The sequence below is a fragment of the Balaenoptera physalus genome (genome assembly GCF_965194825.1).
Source record: "Balaenoptera physalus genome assembly, chromosome: 14".
Classification (NCBI taxonomy): Eukaryota; Metazoa; Chordata; class Mammalia; order Artiodactyla; family Balaenopteridae; genus Balaenoptera; species Balaenoptera physalus.
In genome coordinates this window covers 89,631,168-89,656,895 of record NC_138893.1, presented here as the reverse complement: position 1 = coordinate 89,656,895, position 25,728 = coordinate 89,631,168, and the positions used below count along the sequence as shown (strand labels likewise).

Genomic DNA, 25,728 nt, shown 5'->3' with positions numbered 1-25,728 from the left:
TACAAGCAGCTCATGCAGCTCAATAACAAAAAAACAAACAACCCAACCCAAAAATGGGCAGAAGACCTAAATAGACATTTCTCCAAAGAAGATAATACAGATTGCCAACAGACAAATGAAAGGATGCTCAACATCACTAATCATTAGAGAAATGCAAATCAAAACTACAATGAGGTATCACCTCACACCGGTCAGAATGGCCATCATCAAAAAATCTACAAACAATAAATGCTGGAGAGGGTGTGGAGAAAAGGGAACCCTCTTGCACTGTTGGTGGGAATGTAAATTGATACAGCCACTATGGAGAACAGTATGGAGGTTCCTTAAAAAACTAAAATTAGAACTACCATACGACCCAGCAATCCCACTACTGGGCATATACCCTGAGAAAACCATAATTCAAAAAGAGTCATGTACCAAAGTGTTCATTGCAGCTCTATTTACAATAGCCAGGACATGGAAGCAACCTAAATGTCCATCATCAGATGAATGGATAAAGAAGATGTGGCACATATAAACAATGGAATATTACTCAGCCATAAAAAGAAATGAAATGGAGGTATTTGTAATGAGGTGGATGGAGTTAGAGTCTGTCATACAGAGTGAAGTAAGTCAGAAAGAGAAAAACAAATACAGTATGCTAACACATATATATGGAATCTAAGGGAAAAAAAAAAAAAGGTCATGAAGAACCTAGTGGCAAGATGGGAATAAAGACACAGACCTACTAAAGAATGGACTTGAGGATATGGGGAGGGGGAGGGGTGAGATGTGACAGGGTGAGAGAGTGTCATGGACATATATACACTGACAAATGTAAAATAGATAGCTAGTGGGAAGCAGCCGCATAGCACAGGGAGATCAGCTCAGTGCTTTGTGACCGCCTGGGGGAGTGGGATGGGGAGGGTGGGAGGGAGGGAGATGCAGGAGGGAGGAGATATGGGAACGTGTGTATATGTGTAGCTGATTCACTTTGTTATAAAGCAGAAACTAACACACCAAATAAAAAAAAAAAAGAAATATTGCCAAAAAACAAAAACAAAAAACATCTGCAATTGGACATCATTTTTAATTACGTTATTTGGGGGCAGATTGATATTGGGGTAGGACCTTGAAGATAAACTAGTATATTAGCCTTACTTCATTTATCTCATTAACCTTCTAATTGTTTCATAATCCCAAAATCAGAGACATGCAAGAAGGGGAAGAGCACTAGCATATTTGCATGGAAAAGAAAGAAAAAAAGAGTTCTTGTGAGCATCAAATATTATGGGCATGAATCTTAGGTAATCCAAGGCACAAAGGGGGAGTTTGTTTCCAAGGATGGACAAGGCAAAAACTGGTTTAACATGTACTGATTTATAGGGATTGGGATAAGGGGGGAGTGGAAATGAAAAAGACCTTTGTCTAAAGCAAGCTGTATCAGTTAAGTTGCTTTTGGCTGCAAGCAGAAATTCAACCCAAATGGATAAGCAACTAAATAAATTTGTTAGCTCATGTAGCTGAAAAATTCTAGCTGTGAGTGGTTTTCAAGTGAGAAGTGATCTGGCAGAGCTCAACAATGACACTGAAAATGTGTTTTTTCTTTTCCCTTGATTTTCACTTTGTTTTCTGAATTTCACTTTGTCCTTAAGTTGGTTTTCTTTGTGGTTGCAAAAAGGATGTCAGTAGCTCTTAGGTCTATTCAGTACCCTTGGTCACATCACATTCAGAGACAGAGAGGAGAAGGAGAGGGAAGAAGAAGGGAGGGGAGAGAAGGGGGCTGGGGAGGAAGGCAGAGGAGGGAAGCCCCCACCTACCTAATGAAATTTTTCTATTTCACTTTGATTGTGACAATATACATCACATGCCCAACAGGGAATTGTTTGTTTGAGTTAATCAGTACCTCCACCTCCCCATGAAACTGAGGAAAGGGATGGAATGGGTATGGGAGAAAACCAACTAACTTCTATATCAACATTTTTTGTTTTACAATAAACACCTATGGTTGTTGCTCTACATCATTATGCATCAACATCAACAGAAATTTCCCCTCCTTCAGGGTGGGAAACTAGAACACTTGTGTGACTGGGTTTAAACAGTCAGTCATAAAAATTAGAGATTCCTTTTTACTACTTTTAAGAGTAGGATGTGCACTTTTAATTAAGAAATAGCATACAAGTTGAAATGTGTTAATATTAACAGAAATAATGGCAGCTATTTATTCTAAAACAGATGGCTTAACATGCTTTGACTCATCATTTGATTCCATAGCTTTTGCCCTTAGATGAGAACACTTAGGGAAAAACAGTCATCATCAGATTAGAAGAAGGACCATTCTATGTTTTGATGGGAATAAAACAAGTGGGCTTAGTGTGCTATGTTATATGAACTGCTTTTGAGATTCTCATAATATATGTTTCCCTAACTATATTTTTTTAACAATAAAGTAGAACAAAATTACTTTCTTCTTAAAGTATGCAAAAAAAATATTGAAAGGAGTACTATTTTTGAAGAAAAATATTTAGTAGTATAAAATGTTAAATAACAGTGAAGACTGAACTGATGATTCGAAAATATTGTTTCAATATGTTAAATTACAATATAAAATATTTTTTATGTGTTTAAAATATGATATACTGGTACAAAGTTTTAAAATTAAAGTCTTCCTGAAATCGTAGAATTTTAGATCTAGAAGGGATCTTAGAAATCTAGTTCAAATCCACCAACTTACAAAGGAAAGATTAACGAATCTGAGAGTTTAAGGTTCAAGTAACTTGCCTAAAGCCACATAGTCAATCAGTGCAGAAGACTAGAGTGCCCATTTCCAGACTAGAAACCCACTGTTTTTCTTCCTTTTGACATACATGAAATATTAAATCACCTGTACAGGACAGCTGGATACCAGCAAAAGACATGTTACATATATCATTTTGAGAAAAAAATGAAATCTAGATTATTCTACCATTTGTTAAGGCATAAACCTAAAGTTATATACATTTATCCAGATACTGGTTAGGATTCTATTAAAGTAGAAAACCTACTGGTTAGGATTCTGTTAAAATAGAAAAAAAAAAAAAAAAACAGTAAATGAGGAAAATGTATAGGAACGAGAAAAACAAGGAAAATGAATCAGAAAGTGAGACATATTTGATTCAGTGAGACGAATTACATTGAAATTGCCACTGCATTTATTTTTAACATAGTCATGTAACATACAGGAATAATGTTAAAATTAGATACAGTTCACCACACTTCTAAAGAGGAAAAAGCAGTATTAAAAAACAGTAATTATAAAGGCTATAAAATATACCATTGATTGATGATGCATTTGATTAATAGAGAAAGGGAGAAAAATGACTTATGTATGTGCAGAGATGGCATTGCTAATATATTTGAAGCACTTAAGTTGTTTGTGGAGGCTAGAAACACAACGACTTAGTTCTGCATGCAGAGAAAAATTTAATACAGTTTATTAGTGAATGAGAGTGGTTTTAAATGAGAATTATTTTCCTGTCTTCTCTTATTAAGGGAATCAAAACAACAGTTTTGTCCTATTTTGCTGACACTGGTTTCTGCAGTGTGATTGTTACTCAAGCGGGAGAGAATAGAACATCATCCATATTATTTTAAGAACTTGAGTTGGCTCCTAGAAATGTTTATAATTGCCCTTGTAAAAGAGAGCAGCCTCAGCACGTTGGAAAATTACTGGTCAGTCAACAAGTGCTTATTGAATCCCAGGTATGTGTTCAGAATCCCAGCCCAGTTCACAGAGTGGGCTATAAAACATAATGGCAGTTTTTTCCCCTTACTGGGGACTTTAGTGGGAGAAGGGATATTGTAGAATAATATCAATGCCCAGGGAAGGAAGAATAATTAAGTGCTTTAATTAATAAATGTGGTCCTTCAGTGCAATTACAAATCAGAAGGGGGAGAGATCATTTTGAATAAGAGCAGCCTGAAGGCAAATGAAAGACAGAATAAAATCCCAGAATCTTTAAAGAGAGAAAATGCTTTCCTTGATCTCATTCAATGATGGATGTCGTCTGTTTCTTGAGGCTGTCCATTCCACTGTAGGGCTGTTCTGGCTGACTCCAGAAAAGTTTCTTTACATTGAGCTGAAATCTACCCCTTTTTAATTTCCATCAATTTGCCTATTTTCATGTCTCAGCTGCTCCAGTCCTTCCATGTGGCAGAATTTCAATGCAAGTAATAATATTACCACTCAGTATTCTCTATTCTGTCAACTATGATAAAGGTGCCATTCTAGTAGTCATCATTTTATACTGCATAATTTATCAAAATCCTCTTTAAATAGATTAACCAAAAATGACACAATACTCCAAATGAGTATTGGCTGGTGAGAATACACAGGAAAAATCACTTTCCTTGATCTTCTGGGTGCTATACTTCTATAATTACAAAAGTAAGAGTGTATTAGCTTTATTAGCACCTATATCACCCTATCAGCTCACATTGAGCTTTAGAGAGTTTCATTTGAGCTCTCCCATAAACTTCAGTAAAGCAAATTCTGTAAGAACTTATATATATATGAAGGATGACTTTAATTTGAATATAGATTTTATAGTTATTGCTGTTAAATGTCCCTTGTTGACTTTTGACTCATTCTTCTAGCTTGACAAGATATGGTGACTCATGACCTGATCATGCATAACATTAGCTTTTTCAACCAGATTTATGTTAACAACAGACTTGATAAATAGATTTCTGGATTTTCAAGAGACCCATGCAATAGTATCTCTTTACAGGGTTGCTGTGAGAATACAAATGAGATAATGTAGGGAAAATGCTTATCACAGTATTTAGAAAACAGATGTCCAATAAATGTTAGATCTTTTCTTTTCTTCAAAATAAATATTTGAAAAGGACATAAAGAAGTACAGAGACTCCAAGATAAAATCGATCTCTTTATTGAAATCCTTTGTGTTAACCCACTACAATTTTCCCTAATTACACCAACACTCAGCTTTAATTTTTCCGTCTTGGACACAAAGATATAATTATAGATCTTGTCAAATACATGTTGGTAAAATATATCATTGAGTTGGAATGTGTAGGAAAGGTAGAATGTATATAGAGGATAAAGAGGCATGGAAGGAAATTAGTGCAGGTCAGGTGTCCACAGAGTTATGAACAAAAGCCTAGACATAGGAAAGTTCAAAAGATTAAGGGATGGATATATGTTGGTGTGAGGTGGAAAACACCCGGTAATAAGTGCTTGGTTTTCAAGCACAAAAGGAAATTGAAATTGATGCAGGAAGCAAGAGCGGCCATCAGATGACCTTATGTCCAAGGTGGGGGGAGTGAAGAGGGAAACATCAAAGAGTCTGTACAGGGTAACAATGTTAGCCAGATAGATAAGAGGAGACCGTCATGGAGACAAGCTCTGGTAATAATGGGGGCCAGAAGTAATGAAGACTAAAATAATGGTAATGATGATGGAGTGAAAATTTACTCCAAATTCAGATAAAGATGAAAACAAATTGAAAGAGAATTTTGAAGATCATGCAATTAGAAATGCATAAAAGGGAATGGGAGAACATTTGAGAAGTATGACAGAATAAAACAAATTTAGTTTTGATAATTCTCAAAGTGTGGGCCCAGGGTCAGTAGCATCAACATCACCTGACAACTTGTTAGAAAAGCAAATTCTCAGGCTCCACCCCAGATCTACTGAATTTACCAGCAACAGTTTGTTGGTAAAGGTTTAACAATAAGCTCTTCAGAAAAAAAAGGGGGGGGGGTGTGGGGGGGGAAGCCCTGATTTGTAGCATTTGGGGATTTCTGATTTCCCTGATATGTGTACTCCTACTATGGTCAATTTCAAGGCACAAGGGACATGGAGTTGGTGAGAGATATACATAATCAGGTCTCCAGACCCTGTACTAGACTACTCCATCACAACACTATTGAGGTGAAGCTATAGCGTGTATCAGAATCACTCACATACTTGTCAAAACACAGCTTGGCCACATCACTGGGGTTTCTAATTTATATGGTCTAGGGTGGGCCTAAATCTTGCATTTCTAATAAGTTTCGAGGTGACACTAATACTGATGGTCTAAGGACCACACTTTGAGAATCACCACTCTAAGGGTCCCTTGGGTCACCTTATTCAGAAATTTAACTGGCATACAGAGTGAGTCTTAATTAATAAAGCCCCATTAAATCAAGTTTTGTCTACTATATCTGTTTGTAACCAAAATCCAAGAGTAGTTTTTCAGGTCTCACCTTCCCTGAATCTCAAGCAATAAGTGACATAAGTTAAACATTTCCTTCTAGTGTTTCTAGTTTTCTAAACTAATTCTCTAGTTTTCCACTATTCCACCTTCTTATGGTTTTCTTCTTGCTCTCTGGTTATTTTTTCTCAGTTGCTTTTTGTGGGTTTCTCCTCTGCTGTTAGCTGATGTTGGAGTGCCCCATAATTATAACCCTCCTTCCTTCCTCTTCTGAAGGTTAAATTCTCCTTTGGTGTTATATCATCCCATCCAATGGTTTTAAATATAATCTGTAATGTTGACAATTTTCAATTTTCCTGCCTAAACCTCTTCTCTAAACTTCACACTGGATCTCTCTCCTCCACCTGACATTTATACGTGATTATCTCATTCTTAGTATATTACCTAAATAGAACTCATTTTTCACGTCCCCAAATGGCATCTCCTCAAATCTTTTGCAGTTCAGTAAATGACACCACTGTTCACTCTGATGTTTAGACCCCAAACCTCAGAGTCCATGCCTAATCATGCTCTTTTCTCACCTACCACATTCAATAAACCCTATCAACACCATTTCCAAAATATTTTCTCAGTGTTATAGGTTTCACTAGCTCCATAATCACCACCATAGGTTGAGCCATTATCATTCTTTCCTAGACAACTGGATAGCCTCCTAACCAACTCATCACCTTTCTTTCACTCTTGTAACTCTATCATCCATTTGCCATACATCAGCCACTAAGCTGATTAAATTCCTCCAGTAGAACTGCAGTTACCTCCTTCACATGGTCTGACAAGGTCTAATCCCTGCCCTTTCCTTTTCCTTCCTACTCAACCCTACATCTCTTCACTCAAACAGGTTGAATTCATTCCCATTTGGGGGCTTTTACACAAGTTTCTTCTGCCTGAAAAGCTCTTTCTTCAAAACTCCACATGGCATGTTTTTTCTTGCTGTAAAACTATCAACTCAAATGTCATCTCTGCATCCAGGCATTTTTGCCCATAGTCCCCTTCTATCTCAGCTTATCTGATTTCCCTCATAGTGCAGCGTGCAGCACAGTGGGTAACAGTATGGGTTAAAAGATCAAGCTGTTCAGATTTGAATCCTAGCTCCCAGCTCCTTATCTCTCTGACTTGGCAAGTTACATGAATGTTTTGGACTCGTTTCCTCATTTATAAGAATGTGTAAATAATAGTACCTGCCACTTAGGTTTATTGTGAGGATTAAATGAGTTAATATATAAAAAAAGTATTTAGAACTGGTCTGGCACATACAAAAGCTATGTGTTAGCTATTATTATCCAAAATTATCTTGTCTATGTCCTTGTTTCCATACTTATTATTGCTAGCTCTCGTATAGAGTATAAGCTCCAATAGGACAGGCACTTTGTTGTATTTACAATAGTATCCTCAGTGCCTAGAAAAGTACCTGGTATGAAGCAGGTCCTCAATAAACATTTGTAGAATAAATCAATGGATCGTCTGTGTTAAGTGACATGACTCCCAAAAGACAATACCCATTGACCTACATGCAAAGTCTAAGTTAAAAATCCCGTATCTTCCAAAGATCTTTCTAGAAACTATCTGTTATGAAAACTCTGTCTTGAGAAGTACTACCCATGACTGCAACAAATGACCTCATTTTATTCATACTTGTGTTCTGAATAGATTTCAAATCTCTGTCTTTGCATTTTGTGATTTATAGGAAACATCTGGCAAAAAGAAAAACGATAATTATTATTTATTGGCCATTGACAGTGTACTAAGCACAAAGAAGCAAGGGTTTCAACAGGAAGGTGGCTGTCACCTCTTTATTCACTTATCAGTAAAGCTTGGCTAATAGGTACTTTCCTCCCAGGTCACAGACATAAATATTTGCTTGAGAGAACAACCATGAATTCTTCTTGGAATGATGACAGGGAGTTTTGCACTCATGAGCTGTGATGGATCCTTATACTTCTGACTCATTTCCTCTAAGCTGCCTCACACTATAGTCTGCTTTCCTATGTGATGGCCCCTACTCTCAGATTGGTACCAGACCTATCTGGAGGCCAAAGTCTCTTTCCTTAAAATGGTTTATCTCACTACTGTATTATCCATGAAATATCTTTATCTACACAACAATATTTCTTGGAAAATGTAATAATACCTTTAGCCAATTACAGGGTTGTTGAGAAGGAAAAACAAACAAACAAAATGTACTCTAAATAGAAATCAAATATTGTACTAGAATAGGGATCTAAAAACTGGCTACAGGGGCTTTTCTGTTCTTGTCTTCCCTTTTTTGGAAGGGTGGGGAAGGGGTGGGAGGAGTGACCTCAAAGGTCTTGGGAAATAAATTCGAAGGACTTAAGGCAGGCAAACATTTCCAGTTTGCCATAGTTTCTTCCAGACTTACTTACATCCTGCCTGTTCTTATATTAAAGTAACTTCTCTGGCCTCCACCCTCCACCAACATCATTTAAATATCTTCCACATCACCACCAAAAATATTCAACGGCACTTATATGTGAGGGATAGTAAGTGTACACTTCTTGGGTCACTATTTCACCTAGGAATGGAGCTAAAGTCTTTGGGAAATATTTATTTCTTATTCAGTCATTCACTTGTAATTAATAACTTTCCAGATTAGAAAAATTATTTGAAATGGCTCAAAATAATAGGCATACAGAGTCACTGCTGATGTAGAAATAAATAATACTAAAAAGTAGAAAGAAGAAGCAAAATCAGCAAATACCATGACTAATATAGTTACTGAAATTGAACCTTAAGTTTAGTATGAACTCATCTATAATCATTACCTCAAAACAAATACATGAAGTTACATAATTTCATTAACTGATAAAAGAGACAATGTTCAAAAGAGTGTGATTTTTTAGAGTAAATTCTTTAAAAATTTAGTATATTGCCTGAATCCTAAACAGGGGATTTAAATATAAAAGAATATTTTTCAAGAAAATGAGAATACACAGCTTGAAACAATTCAATCTTTTAAAGTCAAATTGTTCTTTCTAGCATTATCCATGTATGGGCTCAAAGGGACCAAATATTGCTTTATTATCTTAAATATATACTTTTATACCCAGCTACCTGCCCATAGAAGCTTTTTTAATCAAAAGCTTTGACAATTAAATATTTGAAAATACTATAGCAAAAAGACATGATTAACACATTGATCTATCGTTTTTTGCCCATCTTGTTAAGTAAACAGATGTTAATTAAGTGATTTTAGAGGACAAGAATTCTATTCTAAATTCTTCCCCCAGTGTGCTGTGTAATCTTAGAGAGCCCACTTAACCTCTCTGGGATTGAACCTTACTCAGTGTGATAGCTTAAAGAAATTACAAAGCCTGTTTAAATAATAAGGTGATACATAAATATCAAATAGTACTGTTACCCTTTGTGAAGAAGTCAAGGTTAGAATTCTGAAATACCAAGCCCTAAATACATGAGGGTCAAAAGGCATTACAGACTCTATGTTGAAAGTAAAGATTTCTGGGAAATTTTCTTTATCACCTTTTTTACAGAAAGGAGAAATAGAAAAAAGGTATATGTTCTTTGGAGAATTACACAAATATGAATAGATAAAAACTCTGTTGAAATAATTCCTATAAAACCAAGCAGAATGTTAGTATCCAAATCCTGAAGAAATTCTTCTTCCTTATACATAAAATTAGTCTAATGATTCGATGTCACAAGACTGTCACAAGAGTTAAGTATGAAAACTCTGGGAATGCACCTGCCACATCCCAGTTGCATGACAGATGGCCATCTCTTCCTCAATGGACTTTGTTACCAAGTGTTACATATTCAGAAGGTGTGTATATGTTCAAAAGCAGATGGTACGATTATTTTGTGAGATTTTTAACTCACGTTGTTTTCATTAGATGAAGAGTGGGATTTTATTACGATATAAGTACAGTGACTGTTATTTCTGAAAGCGTAGGTCAAAACACAGATTAAATCTACTTTTAAAAATATAAACTATTCAATGTGTTATTATTGATACCTTGCTACTTATTAGAAACACCATTTTGACTCATAAATTCCCCAACCTAGTTCATTCTATCTTATGGAGCAATGACCTTATAGCTTCTGGACCTCAACACAGTTCTATTTCACGCCCCTTGATCTGGTATCTGCACATTGCCTTTTATATTGAGCACATGTGATAACGGTATGTCTATTCAAATTTTTTCCTATTCTCCTAGTCCTGTTCACCCCTGTTTGGGGTGACCCAAAATGGCAGAGTATTTTATTTTATGGAACACTGTCAGCAAAGGCAGCTTTAGAACAGAAACTATACCATTAAAAAAAAATAATGATTGTTGGTCTACATATATTCTTTTCACATTTATTCTTAAGTCTATTCCATTGCTCTCTTAAAACTGACTTTCCCAGGTCATTGCCCTACTCAGTGTATATCCCAAGAGACTGAGAGTCATCTGATAGTCCCAAGCTTCTGATTCAGTGTGGATGTGGAAGTGGAACACCCTTTTCTTGAAAAGGATGCAGAAAATCCCTCTAAATCTAAATCGGGATGTAGGGGTCAGTGGCATTGTCAATAACAACACATAAAATGAGAGCTCAGAGTCTTTCAGTTACAGGACTATAATTTGCAATCTTGGTCTTATTTACCGCTTATCAAAAATCTGCAATAGGTCCTATTCCTATTTAACTCCATGAGGCTGTGCTCACTGAATTAAAACATAATTTAGAGAACACAGCTCGAATTACTTAAAGACCTACTGTACTGTATAGACACTGGAGATGAAAAGCAATATTGAAAAATTAACTGGAAGTAAAAAGTATGGTAAGACTCTATAGTAAAGTCTGCAAAGTGCAGATTCCCGGTGTTTTTCTTTTCCACAGTTTAGGTTTACTTTTCAATGCCTAAGGAAAACAAAATTTAGAATTATATCGTCCAGCCCCACTCTCTCCTCCTTTCCCACAATGCCACCAGAACCTCTCTTGTTAAGATCACTGGGGACTTCCTAATTTCCAGCTCCACCAGAGACTTGTCAGTATGCGTCCCACGGGAGCTCTCTGGAGCACGTGGTAGCACTGTCCACTGTGCTGACACGCTCAACTTGCCAGGCTTCCACCAAGACACCTGTTCCTGAAGTTCCTCTTACTTCGATAACTGTTCTTTCTCAGATTCTTCTTCTTCTCTCCTAGATGTCTTTTCTTAAGGTTCTGCCTTTGATTCTTTTATTCTCTCTTGCTCTTCAGCAATCTGGTCCTACATGTATGGTTCTAACCACTGCCTCTATACGAATGGCTACCATATCTAGCTGTGATATCTCAAGTTCTTGTATGTCTTGTTTGCTATAATCTCAACCTTATCTTGAGAATACCTTAAATATATTTAAAGTACTACTTGGATGTTCAGGTAGCACTTTAAATATATTAATTCCTGCCCTAAAGTGACTCCTCCTTCCTCATCATATTTCCAATTTCTCCTAAGAGAACCACTATCCTCCCAGGTATAAGCCAAAACCATCCAAAATTTATCCTCTTTGCCTCCATCATCACCATCATCTAATTTGTTTTCAATTTCTGGCCAATTTATATAGTCCATTTATAATTTATCCCATCTATAATTTTTATTCTCATGTCTCTGATTCAAATTCTGACTTCTGTGTATAATATTCAATAATCTCTTAATTGGTCCTGCCTATCCCTTTTTCCACTCAGTTGACACACAGTTTCCAGATTAACACCCAGGAAGCAAAGCTGTGACGATGTCAGTCTCCTACTCAAAACCGGTAATGAATTGTCATCCTTTACTAAATTCCAAATCTAAATTCTTTCACTTGAGAGTAAGGGCTATAACCTTTGTTTCAATTGTAGATCAAACCTCTCCCTTTTCCACAGCCTATGCCCTCCAACTTGTTCTCAAATGAGGCAGTATCTCCTAGAAAGCACTTGGAAATGTGTGGAGGCATTTTTGGTTATCACGAAGATTGTGCTGGGGGAGATGGTGATTGTGTATCTAGTGCATTAGATTCTGGGTTTTCTGGCATGTAGAACCCCATCTGGCATTTGATGTTGTTGTCCCATACAACAAAGAACTGTCCCACCCCAAATGCCAGGAGCTCCCATTAAGAAACAGTGTGGCTTAGACAGATTAAATTACTTACTTTTTTCAATTTCTGTTATATACTTTTCCATCTCCTCTGCTTAGAATGCCCTTTTTATGTTTTCCCAAATGTCCAAATCTTGCTCATCCTTTAAGGCCTATAGAAAAAGTCACTTTTCTGAGAGTCCTCCCAGAATCCCCTGACATGTATCTCTAGCTTCCATGGCATTTCATGTATTCTTCTCTAACACCACTTCGTTTCTATCAATACCTGGATAATACATTTTCCTGTCTCATTGGAAATGTAATGTAGTAAGGCTCTGTCTTACTTTTTCCTCTGTAACTAGAGGCTGGCACAGATCCTTTATGCTAACATGCTTAATATTATAGCATATACCATGAGCGTAAATGAGGGCTCTAGCATAGACCCTCTGGTTTGTGAATAATCCTGAAATTACTGCTTCAGCCTTCATTTGGAATCACAATTAGTTCTGGCTACTTACTTTTAAGCCATTATCTAACTTTGATCCCACGTCCCCATTAAAATTTAATGGCTGTGACTTCTCTTCTACAACTTCCGTTTCTTCTTCTAGGACACAAAACCTCATATTTTCTTAGATAAAGCCCCTCCTAATTGAACCCAGACCTCATTCCTGAGAACTGTTTTAGTGGGTACCCCATGAATCCTTATTGCCTGCTCCTTGCTTGCCCTAGTTTCACGGATGCTCCTGACAGATGGTCACCAAATATTTGTCAAATTAAAGAGATCCTTGGGTTGAGTGGAAGGGAGTGGCCAACTGTGTAATCAGGACAGGATTTAGAACAATGATACTACAATAATACAGAGCTTAATTTCCAGGCTTGGAAAGCAACTGTGTTCATAGCTTTCTCAGGCACTGTCTCTCCGTATAAATATCACAGCATGGCAGAGAAGAGACTGATCCTAGGCTTCCAGTCTGAAATCATCTTAGACAGTCCAGAGGATCAACAAGCCAATCATAATCTGCTTTAAAAAAAAATGATCACCTCATTTTAGCCTTTTTATGTCGTGCATGACTCTTGGTTTCCAAAATCTTAGATTTTTATTTATTTTTTTTGCCATTCTCTGAAGAGAAAAGAAATAGATTAGGTATAATTGTAAAAGGCCTATCACAACTCTCATAGGTACACTCTGGGATTGTTAAAGAATATGATTATTCTGAATTGATTATTTGAGTCCTATACTGTTTAGTTGCAAACAAAACATCCATCATTATCATCTACAAAAGATGAAAAGAAAACATATCTGCTTCCCCAGAGTATGATACTTAGAAAATTAAGTACTTTCAATTCATAGATATGACGGCTCCTTGATCACAAAAACAACAAAAAACTCATACAAATCAGGACATGCTTTTCCATTTGAAAGTGACAGCCCAATGCCCTTACTGAAGCATGAACTAAATACAGTAACACATCATAACTTAATCAGAACAAGCTGTTATTATAACAAAACAATCCTGTCCATGCAGAGACAAATAATGCTAGTCACTTTACATGACTTGTACTTCAAGCAAAGTGTTATATTGGGACCTTTTATCACTTTGGTTAGAAATGGTTAGAAACTGGGAGTTTCTATACTTAGAGAACAAAGAAGGATGAGGAATAGTGCCGGCTTTCAGCATGCCCCTGCCAATGTCTACAATGCAAAATAAGTTCATGCAGATATAATCATTCACTCCATAAAAATGTACTGAGTACCTACTATGTGTCGGGCATTAGTCTTAGGGTATGTCAGGGAACCAAAAATTCCTACCTTCATGGGGATTTTATTTTTCCATGTTTAAATATAAATTCAGGTGATCTTCAGTGCACACCCTCCCCCAGGTACTTTGTTCTTTTTATACTTCACAGACTTCTGTGTCTGGGCAGCCTCGACTTTGCTCCCTACTTTTCAACATACCTAATATACAACCCTTTCAGAAAGTAATTATAGATTTCCAATAAGCAATTTATGAAAATATATCCCCAAGCATATGACTGAAAATAAACTAGATGCCTCTGCAAGTTGTTTTAGCTCTGTCAGGTCATTGGATACCATTTGATGAAAGGGATAAACAGAAGAAGATGTAACAAAGCTGTACGAGATATTGATGCAAATGTGACAGAGATTTGAAAATTTGACTTGATTTTGGAAAGTCTAAGCACCTGTGAGAGTCTGTCCAATTGAGTGTAAGTGTATTCACTGTAAGGGAAAATATCCAAAGTTTTCCCATGCTTTTTACTAATTAAAGAATCTTATTTAAGACGATCTAACACCTCTACCACCCAATCAAGAAATTCTCTTTCCAACATCTTTGACAAGGCATAGCACATTTGACTTCTGTTTAAAAATCACTTCCAGTGATGAGGTAATAATAACTAACTCTGGCTTAAACAACTCATTCCTCTTCTACCGAGCCCTTAAATTGCAGGGCCTGAACCCACATGGTATTCTAGACGTGGACGTTCCTGTGCCAAGTACGGGAAGTTTCCCATATTCTACAAGCTAAGCCCCATAATCACTTTAAAGCTGTAAGATGGTCCCCATGTCATGCTACTGACTTATAAAGCTGCGTCAGCTATACAAATGTCACCTGTTTTTGATGAATATCAAAGTAGAAAATACATTAATTTTGAGTAAAAAGTTGAATAAATTTTACTTTAAAAAAATTTAACTCTATTGACCTAATTTCACTATAGAGCATGAGAACGCTTTCATGGACCAGTGTTTGGAATTCACTGAACTAGATAACAAATGTCCCTCTCAACTCCTGTTTTTCCAGGTGCTTTTCATAAGCAATGTTTTGCCTATCCACTTGTGCAATAGATCTTATTTAACCTAAGGCTCTGACTTTACATTTACCATTTTAAATTTTAGCTTATGAGTTTTCAAACATTAGTCCAGATTATCAACATATTTTAGAACCTTGAATTCTTTCTCCTATTTGTGCCATGTGCAAACATAAAATGTTTACTTTCAAAATAGCCTTCCAAGTTACTTGTTAAAATGGAACAAGGATTAGGCCCTATAGATAGTGATAGTTTTATCCTTCTGCCAGGTTGAGTTCAAATAGCTATTGTACTCCAGCAACACTATCATCCAGATCACATTTCTCTCCTTTAAATAAAAGACACATCCATTAAAGGATCTCAGGATTGGGCATTAAAAGGCTTGTAGGCCAACTTCTTACCCTCTACACAATAGCTTGGTCTAAAGATCACTCTCCTTACCTTTAAATGTCTGTGGCACTGAGAAACTCCAAATCCCTCCCTCTCAACAAAGTCCAATTTCCTCCAGGAGAGCTCCTTTAGAAAATTCATTCTATACTGAGATAAAATTTGTAACTTTCTAGCTCTTGCTCCTAGGTTGTAGTTCTGCCCCTCAGGGACCTTCAGAGCAAGTCTTTCACATCATAGCCCTTTGAAGATTTGATGATAGTGATCATGTTTCTCCATGTCTTACCTTTTCCTGGCTAAAAATTCCCTGTTGCTTTTAGGAGTTTTTTATATGGCATAGTTTCAAGTCATGTCACTATTTCAGATATTCTCTGCTAAATCTGCTCCAAGTGACAATCTTTCAAAAGTGTGACACCTGTAACTGGGCAAAGTGTTACAGTTGTAGCCCTCTAGACACAGTAAGAACCAGAATGATCCAGTTCACTGAAACCTAGGTGAATTCAATGGTATTTAACAAACAGGAATTCAGTGCAGCCCCATCAGCTACTTCTGCCCCGTGTTTTCTCAACCTGACTCACTCCAGAATTAATTAGAATTTTTTAAATTGGTTAGGTTTTGTTTTGAAATTAAGAAAATACCTATTTCTGGTTAAACTAAGAGTCCTTAAAGAAATAAAATGAGATCTGAAAGTATTCCTCCTGTTTCGCTTCTTGGAAGTAAACACTATTAAAATTTTCATGAGAACCTTTTGGAAAAATTTTCCTATGAGTATATAAACATATGGCTCAATTGTCTCTTTTTTTTCACAAGTGGGATAATATACATACTCATGTGAAATATACCTTTTTCAATTATCTTGGGTATCTTCTATACCAAAACAGATATTGAGCTGACTTACTATTTTAAACAACTTTTAACATTCTCTGCTACCCGATATTTAGGTTGGTTCTAGCTTTTGCCATTACAGATAAAGATGCATAAAAACCATGCTCATAACAAACTGGTGGTGCCAGAGGGGAGGTGGTGGGGGGACAGGCGAAATAGGTGAAGGGGATTAAGAGGTACAAATGTCCAGCTGTAAAATAAATAAGTCACAGGGACGTGATGTACAGCATAGGAAATACAGTCAATAATACTGTAATAACTCTGTAAGGTGAGAGATGGTAACTAGACTTGTGGTAATAAATTCATAATGTACAAACATATCGAATCAACATGATGTATACCTAAAACTAATATAATACTCTGTCAATGTTAATTCAATTAAAAAAAGATTTTAGAAAACTTGCTCATAGACTTTTGTGCATGTGCACACATATATCTGTACTATAAATTGCTGGAAGTGAAATTAGTGGACCTAGGCACATATTTTATTTTAATAGATATTGTCAAAATGGAACTTACATGCACATGTGCATACATACATGTGTACATGCATACATACACAGGCAACTGGGGTTCACTCTAGACCCACTAATTCTGAATTTCAAGACATACCATATAAAAAATATACAGCTTGAAAAAATAATTTTGAAGTACAAAGTACAAAGAAGTACAAAGAAGGTTGAGAATGTTTTAGAACTTATTCTTTGATGAAAAAATGTTAAATCATACTAGTCTTTTCTGACAGCTACACCACACTGTTGATTCACACTGAGATTACTATCAACTAAAACTTCTAAGCCTTTTGGAGAGTAAATTTTTGCTAAGCTATATTTACTCCATTCTCCACTTTTAAATTTGTTTTATAGTGCCCAATATCCATGGTTTAATACTTATACCTATTATATTTCATCTGGATACTGATATTTAGCCCATATTTTGAATATTCAAATTCTTTGAGACTGGACTCTTTCAGCTAATATAGTTCCTTTATCCTCTATTTTTAACTGAAAAATTTAAGAACGTAATTCTGTAATTTTATCCAAATCACTAGTAAAACACTGAAATGAGCGAGGCCAAGAGCAGACTGCAGCCCCGCAGTAGAGGTCTCACCCTTGGTTAGCAACTGTACATTAATCAACCATTTTAAGGATTCTGTTTTTCATCAGTTACAACTCAAACTAATTATAAGGTAAATTTTTTTTACATTGTCAAAAAAAAAAAAGACATGCCTTGTTAGGAAAAGTATCATAAAAGATGTTGCAAAAAATCTTGCTGCCCTCTATGAATATAGAATGATTTAACATTCTAGAAACCCTATCATTCACTTATATATTGGACAAATAGTTATTGAGCATACGATATATGCTGCATTTCTGCTAGTATGGGAGACATAAGTAGTGAACAAGGAACTATAAATCATTGCCTTCATGAACCTTATGTTTGAGTGTGTACAATGTATAATAAAAAGTAACAAAATAATATAAAATATAATTTCAGATTGTAGTAGATGCAGAAAGACATATGTCATATGATATTACTTATATGTGGAAAGTTAAAAAAGAGACTTTAAAAGAAACAAATATGGTGACATAATAGGTCATAGCTGAAGAAGTAACTTAGGGAGATTGATGTCTGAGAAGATGATATTTGAACTCAGTTCTCACAAATTAAACATAACAGAAGCAGTCCATATGGCCATATGAGAAAAGCACACTGGAAAATTACCAAGTGCAAACTCCCTCAGGTGGGAAGGCGCTTACTGTATTCTAGAAACAGGTCAATGTGCAGAGATCTAATGAGTGAAAAGGAAAATAATATGAAGTAGGGCTGAAAGTTAAGCAGTAGGAATTTCATATTAAGTCTGAATAAGCCATTAAAAGAAGTTTGCATTTTACTGTAAGGGGCTAAGGAAAGCAATTGCTATGATAAACATTTTTTAAAATTTTACTTTGGCTTTTACATAGAAAGTAGATTAGAGAGATATGAGTATAAGAATGGAAACCATATAGGACGATATTTCTGTAGTCAAAGATAGATGATGGTGGCATAGGCTATGATGTTGACAAACGAGATGGAGAAAAGTATGTAGATTCAAGATAACTAAGTTTTGGTGAAGTTGATAGGGCTTGTTAATGGATTAAATAGGAAAACCAGCCATTAGATATCATTAGAATATAAACTTCACAAGGGCAAGAATTTTTGTCTAATTTTTGTTTTCTTTACTGTTTACTCCCCAGTTGCATAAATAATGCCTACCACATAGTATATATTCAATAAATATTTACTGAATAAAAAAAGTAAAATCTTTCGGTTTTTCCCCAGAGCAACTAGGTGAAAGGCCATGCCATTAACTAAAATCAGAAAGACTGAAGAGGAAGCAGAATGAGGTGGAGATAGAGCAAACATTTGTTCCATTTTGGCTATTTTAAGCTTTAGATGTCTTCTAGATATCAATGTGGAAATGTCAAAGGCAAACTAAGTATTTGAGTTTAGTCTTTAGGAAAGAGGTCTGGCCTGGAGAGAAAAATTTGGATGCCATCAGCATGTGGCTATGGAATTTACTGTAATTAATAATAAAAAAAATACTAAAGAGTCCCTGAAGGACATTTAAAAAAAGATCTGATTATGGAGATATATAAAAACATGTTTATTAGTGGAAATATTTAATATCTTGAAGGAGTCATTATTCCATAAAATAATCTAAAACCTAAAACATTTTAACAATTTCAATAAAAATTCTAATATGTATTTTTATAGAACTTTGCAAGTAGATCATGAAAGTTATAAAAAGAGCAAAGAGTAGAACAGTAATACTTTAAAGAAAAAAACAAAGTAACTGAATTTGCCTAGAAGATATCAAGATGTAATACAAAGTCATAATTAAGACTGTGACACCCTCATACCAAAACCAAAGACACAACACACGCACACAAAAATTACAGGCCAATGCCATTGATGAACATAGATGCAAAAATCCTCAACAATGTATTAGCAAACCAAATTCAACAATACGTTGAAAGGATCATACACCACGAACAAGTAGAATTTAGCCCAGGGATGAAAGATGGTTCAATATTCTCAAACAATCAATGTGGTATACCACATTAACAAATTGAACAATAAATATCATATGATCATCTCAATAGATGTAGCACAAGCTTCTGACACAATTCAACATCCATTTATAATAATAAAAAAAAAGTTCAATGAAGTGAGTATAGAGGCAATATATCTCAAAATAATAAAGGCCATATATGACAAGCCCACAGACAACATCATATGCAATGTATGAAAGGCCGAAAGCATTTCCTCTAAGGTCAGGAATAAGACAAGGATGCCCACTCTTGCCACTTTTATTTAACATAGCACTGGAAGTAATAGGCACAGTATTCAGACAGGAAAAAGAAATGAAAGGAATCTAAATTGTAAGGCAAAAAGTAAAACTGTCACTGTTTGCAGACAACAAGGTCCAATATATGGAAAATCCTAAACCTGTTACCAAGAAACTATTATAACTCATCAATGAATTCAATAAAGTTACAGTATACAAAATTAATATACAGAAAACAGTTGTGTTCCTATACACTAACAAACTATCAGAAAGAGAAATTAAGAAAATAATCCAATTTACAATTGCATCAAAAAGAATAAAGTACCTAGAAATAAATCTAACTAAGGAGGTAAAAGACCTGTACTAGGAAAACTATAAAACACTGATAAAAGAAATTGAAGAAGACACACACAGATGGCTTTCTAATATCTTTATATATCATGTTGATGGATTGGAAGAATTATTATTGATAAAATGACCATATTACCAAAGGCAATCTACAGATTTAATGTAATCCCTATCAAAATACCAACGGCATTTTTCACAGAACTAGAACAAATAATTCTAAAATTTCTATGGAAACACAAAAGATCCTAAATAGCCAACATAATCTTGAGAAAGAAGAACAAAGCCAGAGGTATCATGCTCCCTGATTTCAAACTATATTACGAAGCATAGTAATCAAAACAGTATGGTACCTGCACAAAAACAGACACATAGATCTGTGGAACATAAAAAGGAGACCAGAAAAATGAACGCACACTTATACGGAAATTAATCTACAGCAAAGGAGGCAAGAATATACAATGGGAAAAAGACAGCTTCTACAATAAATGGTTTTGGGAAAACTGGACAGCTACATGCAAAAGAATGAAACTGGACTATTTTCTCATACCATATACAAAAATAAATTCAAAAGGAATTAAGACTTAAATGTAAGACCTGAAACCATAAAACTTCTAGGAAAAAACATAAGCAGGGACACTTCCCTGTCATGCCTCAGGGCACCACTGAGGGTTTCCCCTATGCATCACCACCTCTTCCCCACAGAAGTGAAGGGAGCGCTTCCGGGTTCAGCAATAACCTGGAGCCAGTGTTAGGTTGGCCCTGCTGGGCCTTGTTCCAAAGCTCTGCCTTCACTTCGGGCTTTCTAGAAACTCAGATTTGCTCTTGGCCATGCTGGAGAGCGTCTCAGATGCGTGTGTGAGCCCCCCATGGCAGATACGGCCTGAACAGCCCCCAAGGGGCAGGCGCAGTGTAATTCATGATGGCCAATAAACTGGACATGGCAATGTGGCTTTCTCGCTTGTTCACAGTTTACGGCTCTGCTTTGTTCTGTCTCTTCTTGGGTTGCATGAAGCAGCAAGCTTTTACCAATGTGCTTTGCTGGCAAATGCTCTGACTAGTGCTCTGAGGCTGCACCAAAGATTACCACACTTCCAGTTAAACAGAGCATTCCAGGCCCATGCTACGTCAGAGGACAGCTGCCACTACCTGTTCTATTCTCTCATTTTTGTCAATTCCCTACCCGGTTACAATGAGTATTTTCCCAGTCTTGTTATTTTATTTGCTTCATGCTGCCACATACACGAAAAAGGTCCTTGATGCAAAGGGTTCAAATAGTTTACCTCTGCTGAGAGCTCTCTTGGATAAATTAAGCGCTAATCAACAGAATATTCTGAAATTCATTGCTTGTAATGAAATATTCCTGATGCCTACTACAGTTTTTATGCTTTTTAGTGATCAAGGAAGTTTGCTCCACCCTTTTATATGCTATAGATTCCTTACTCTTTGATACTCCTCTCGAAGAAATCCATATAGTTGGACTTTGTTTAATGAACCGAGGATTGTTGTTGAACATCTGATAACGAAACCTGCTTGCCCACTGTTTGTGACAAGACTTTGTCTCCAGAGCATTGCCTTTATATGCAGACTGGCACCAACAGTTGCACAGTTTAACATTCAGCTAAGTTATATATAATATAAATAAGCATTGTTAGCTGCTGGTACTTCTGCTAGGGATGGTTAATTCCAGGTGTAAAAGTGACCTCAATGCAATTTGCATAATTTACATAAATGCATCTCAAAAGAAAAATATTCATTTTCCTGGCATGTTAAATCAAACCTTTTAAACACTTGCTGAGCAACTTTATTGTAATGTGTTGTTAATAGGGAAGTTTGAATCTTGTGATAAATGTACCAAAAATTCTTTAGATGCTGCTGTGCCTTCCTTTATCATGAAGTACATTTATTTCTCTGGTAAAAATACCTCTAAAGTTTGTTTTCATCTAATTGGTAATCTGAATTTATATCTGGCATGAGTTCATTGTGGTAATATTAACATGTAAATTCAGTATATTTTGAGACAGTATTCTTTTGCTATTCAGTAATTTTGGTCGACGATTTTAACAAAAACACTTCCCACTGTATTTAATTTCAAATTGTTTCTAAATTGATTTTGTGCTGCTTTGTTAGGACAGATTTATTTTGGATGTACCATTATAATAGGAATTCTATATGTATCTTATACTATGACTTTCCAAAATTTTATTTTCATAATTACTTCTGTGGCTTTGAATATTTTTTTAAAAGGCCCAAATGAAAGCTTGTTAACCAACTGGGTAAATATTTGTGGTCACCTAAGCATTTTACATCAGAGAGCAGTACAGCAGTCAGTCAGTTTTCCTTTCAGAGATCCACTGAGTAACACTTCTCAAACAGGAAATCATTCTTTTAGAAATGTGGACACACAGGTTTTAGTATTATCGTAGTTTACACAGTTACTTAGATCAGATTCTTGACTGCCAATTTTCTCGGTTTCTTAGGCTTGAATTGTCATAGACGGTTACAGCAGTTCAGATGCCTTTTGAAAGGAATGTAACTGAAGATTGAGCATATGACTAAACTTTGTATCTGTTCTGAAATAATAATGAAGATTATACATAATTACCCATCAAATCTGACTTAAAAGATTAAATAGAAAGGTTTATAGGAAAGGTTATTGATTGGGAATGGAGCCAGAGGAGTTGTGGGGGAAATAGTGTGCGTTTCAATGGCGTAATGCACAGATACGTTTGGGGGGATTGGATGTATTATGCAACTGTGATTTGAGTTGTGTAATATGTTAAATACATTCGTTCAGCTTCCATTAACTCCTTTTTAAAATTCATTCTGATCTTTATTTATTGTTGCATGATTGGAAACGTTTAAAACATTGCAAAATGTTAACACAGAGTAATGTAATGGTTTTCGCAACGAGTTTCCTTCTATGTGCATGTAACTTGGATTTCTCAAATATAGTCGGTGACTAATCAGTGACATCAGTTTTCTTTTTACTCAACTTTTTGATCTATAGAAATGTGATACCCACTTGATAGCGCAACTGTAACCAGCTAGTTTTGTAATTCTGTAATATTTATCTACTAAGTTAGAGAAGCCTCGTAATATATAGTTGATTGTGTTGGGGGGGGCAGTCTTATTATCACTATGTATGTCATCTGATGGTTTTAAAAACTAAATTTTCTAGAGCAATAAAGTAACTACAATGTTAAGTAAACAATAAAAAAATACTCAGGCAGGATGCTCTTTGACATTGATTTTAGCAATATTTGGGGGGGGGGGGATAAATCTCCTTAGGAAAGGGAAACAAAAGCAAAAATAAACAAATGGGACTACATCAAACTTAAAAGCTTTTGCACAGTGAAGGAAACTGTCAACTAAATTAAAAGGCCTCATACTGAATGGGAGAAGACATTTGCAAACAAAATATTCATTAAGGGGTTAAGATCCAAAATATACAAAGAGCTCATACAACTCAACATCAAAAAAAGAAACAATCCAATTAAAAAGGGGCAAAGAATCTGAATAGACATTTTTCCAAAGAAGATATACAGATGGCCAACACGCACATGAAAAGATGCTCGATATCACTAATTATCAGGGAAATGTAAATTAAAACCACGAGCTGTCAACTTCACACCTGTCAGAATGCCTATTATCCAAAAGACAACAAATACCAAGTGTTGGCAAGGATGTAGAGAAAAGGGAACCTGTATGCATTGTTTACAGGAATGTAAATTGGTGCAGTCGCTATGGAAAACAGTATGGAGATTACTCAAAAAATTAAAAATAGAACTACCATATGACCCAGGAATTCCACTCCTTGCTTTTTATCCAAAGAAAACAAAAACACTAGTTTGAAAAGATATATGCATTGCAGTATTATGTACAATAGCAAAGATATTAAAGCAACCTATGTGCTCATCGATAAATGAATGGATAAAGAAGATGTGGTATACACACACACACATAAACACACACAATGGAACATTACTCAGCCATAAAAAAGAATTAAATCTTGCTGTTTGTGACAACATGGAGAGACCTAGAGGGAATATACTAAGTGAAATAAGTCAAACAGAGAAAGACAAATACCATATGATTTCACTTACATATGAAATCTTAAAAAAAACACAAATGGACAAATGTAACAAAACAGAAACAAACTTATAGATACCATGAACGGGGCGGGGGGTGGGGGAATGGGGTGATGAGAGAACTAGGTGAGGGAGATTAAGAGGTACAAACTTCCATGTATAAAATAAATGTCACAGGTATGAAATATACAGTGTGGGGAATTTGTCAGTCATGATATCATATGTTTATATGATGATAGATGGTAATTAGATTTATCATGGTCATTTTGAAATATATGGAAATATTGAATCACTATGTTGTGCACAAGGAACTCACGTAGTGTTGTACATCAATTATACTTCAAAAACAAACTCATAGAAAAAGAGACAATATTTGTGCTTTTCAGAGGTAGGAAGTAGAAAGAGTGGGAATTGGATAAAAGTGGTCAAGTTACAAACTTCTAGTTATAAGAAAGTATGTACTAGGGATGTAATGTATAACATGGTTAATATAATGAACACGGCTGTATGTTATGTATGAAAGTTACTAAGAGAGTAAATCCCAAGAAAAATATTTTTTTTCTTTCTTATTTTGTATCTATACGAGATGATGGATGTTCACTAAACTTATTGTGATAATCATTTTATGATGTATCTAAGTCAAATCATTATGCTGTACACCTTAAAATTATACAGTGCTGTATGTCAATTCTATCTCCATAAAACTGGAAAAAGGTTCCATAATACTGTTGCAGGGATAAAGAAATGAGTCACTGGACTAGAATAGAGATCCCAGAAAATTGTATACTTTGGAACATATTTCAATTTATCTATCAATTTATATTTCATACAGAATAGGAGTAAAGAAACTATTCAGATTTGATATGCATGTATTATACATGTATAATGTATTAAATAAAACATGTATTGTATATATATGCATGCATTACTTATGTTATAGTTTATATGCATATGTATACAAATATATATAAAACAATGGAAACATTTAAAAAGTGTGTGTGTATGTGTGAAAAATGGTAACATTTCACATTAATTGGGAAAGGATCAACTATATAATACATGACGGTTTCCCAATGGTTACCACTGTAAAAAAAAAAAAAAATCCCACTTCATTTAGACATAAAAATAAATTTCAGATGAAAAAAAGATCTAAAGGTTAAATAACAATAATTCAATCTTTTAAAAAGAAAATGTGGGAACTATATAACATTTTTGTTGCAAGAATTTCTTGACAAAGCACAAACCAACAAACCATGGCACAGGGTAGGTGCTCAAATGTCTATTTAAGAAATTAAAAGATGGATCATATGTCCACATTAAAGTTCTTAAAATCTTTTATGATTAAAATATTATTTTCAAAGTTAAAAGAAAAGCCATAGTCAACAGAAGACATTTTTAACAAACCTAAGCAATGCAATTCAAAAAAAAAAAAAAACCTAAAAATTGGCAAAGGGTTGAGGCAACTCACAGAATTAGAAAGCCAAATGGTTAATAAATGTTTTAAAAAAATGTTTCCTTGAGTAATCAGAAAATTATAAATTGAAACCAATGAGATACATTGACTACTATTTGGATTCA

The 25,728-nt window shown here is 35.2% G+C and overlaps 1 protein-coding gene and 1 pseudogene across 5 annotated transcripts in view; one reads left to right on the top strand and one right to left on the bottom strand.

Moving 5' to 3' along the window:
- Positions 1-25,728, bottom strand: part of CTNNA3 (catenin alpha 3) — a 1,725,675-nt gene that overhangs the window by 576,283 nt on the left and 1,123,664 nt on the right. The window lies entirely within an intron of this gene.
- LOC309642749 (transmembrane protein 33 pseudogene) lies at positions 1,049-25,683 on the top strand (annotated as a pseudogene). Its single transcript has one exon. The product of its transcript is annotated as a transmembrane protein 33 pseudogene (transcript).